General features: G+C 52.6%; 1 pseudogene; it reads right to left on the reverse strand.

The window, feature by feature from the left end:
* Positions 1 to 447: 447 nt before the first annotated feature.
* Positions 448 to 1,143, reverse strand: LOC109703447 (transcription factor SOX-15 pseudogene; annotated as a pseudogene).
* Positions 1,144 to 1,724: the final 581 nt, after the last annotated feature.

Below are 1,724 nucleotides of genomic sequence, written 5' to 3' on the forward strand. Positions count from 1 at the left end.
AACAAAATGTATACATACTATAAAATAGCATGAGACATAAATTTTCCATAACATATCAACTTCAGGGCTAAAACTTCAGATATAATCACTGTCCATTTTATATCACTGTACATACCCATGTTATTTACTGATACTCTGAAACTTTTAAGTGGAAAACAGTCCATGCGTTTTTAGCTCACACTAGGTTATTTAGGGATAGTCTTTGCACTCCTGAACAGATTTTCCATATTTCTTTTTTTTTTTTTTTTGACTCAGCAGACATGGTTTAATAATACAGAACTGGGTTTAGTGTGGTTTTGCTCACCCTGGCTTTCCTGGGAGGGTTGTAGGCTTCTGAACTGTTGTACAACACAGGAAAGGGTTTGCAATCTGTGGCTGTGGGGGTGGTTCTGGGTGGGAAAGGAGGATGCGGCCCTTCCCGGGAGGTGGAGGTCCACGTACATGGAGTTAAAGGTGGGTTAGGGGCATGGGGACACCAGCCAGGGGAGTGGTTGTAAGTGTTGTGAGGGTAGGTATGGGTCATGAGGAGGAAGCAGCTCCCCCTGGAGCCCAGGGTCACTCTGAGGGAGGGAGTACGATGAGGGAGCCTCCAGTCTACAGTGGGAAGAGCCATAGCTTCCAGGCAAGTAGGCTGTAGAGTAGTTTGGGGGCTGGTACCCAAATCCTCTGCTCCCTTGGGTGGTAGTGTACCCTGGCCCCCAGTGCGGCCCCCTGCAGACCTCACCGCTTCCTCCCTGGCTGAAGTGCGGAGGGCCAGCGCCTGAGCTCTTGGTCTTGCGCCGGGGCCGGTACTTGTAGTCGGGATAGTCGCGCAGGTGCCGGGCGCGCAGCCGCTTGGCCTCCTCCACAAAGGGCCGCTTCTCCTCCTCACCCAGCATCTTCCACTGAGCACCCAGGCGCTTCGAAATCTCGGAGTTGTGCATCTTTGGGTTCTGCTGCGCCATCTGGCGGCGCTGAGCGGAGCTCCATACCATGAACGCGTTCATGGGTCGCTTCACCTTCTCCAGGGGAAGCCCCTGTGGTGCCACAGGGCTCCTGGCACCATCCTGTACCTGAAGTCCTGAAGACGAGGAGGTAGCTGTGGGAGCTGGAGGCTCCAGGCTCCAGGCAGCCTGTGAGAAGCCAGGTAGTGCCATGGGTTGGGGAGAGCCTTAGCGTCCTGGATGCCCTCTTCTCAAAGTGAAGGACCATTAAGATGGAAATGTCTTCCCATGGAGGGGTGGCAGAAAAACTTGGATTCTTAAGAAGTATGTATCATCCCCAAGTTCAGAGTTCTTGAAATGGAGCCTTTGCCTCAATCAATTTGGCACACTTTGTAGAGTCAAATGCAGAATCCTTGGTGTCTGGCACCCCTGTCCTGGAGAGGCTATGCTCTGCTCTCTTCCAAGTTTCTGCAACCCTGAGTCTCTCTCCCCCTACCCTCTGCTGCAAGGACAGTGGTCCAGTGGAAGCTGCAGGCAGACCCACACTTTGTGGGACTCCAGAGCTCCCGCAGCTGCCAGTTCCAGTGGTGCAGCTGATGTGCCACAAGCCTCTCCCACCTGGGCTAATCGTCTGTGGCTCGATTTTCCATATTTCTCATATGCTTCTTCACACATTAGTCCATCTAGCTCTGGAGGGTTGCTCAGCGCTATCTTGATAAGCCAGCCATCTTCAGAGCACAATGTGCTGACAATGCAAGTGCTTCTTTTCCTGATAGAGGACAGCAGTGTTCACTGGCACCT

Source organism: Castor canadensis, chromosome 15 (assembly GCF_047511655.1).
Source record: "Castor canadensis chromosome 15, mCasCan1.hap1v2, whole genome shotgun sequence".
Lineage (NCBI taxonomy): Eukaryota > Metazoa > Chordata > Mammalia > Rodentia > Castoridae > Castor > Castor canadensis.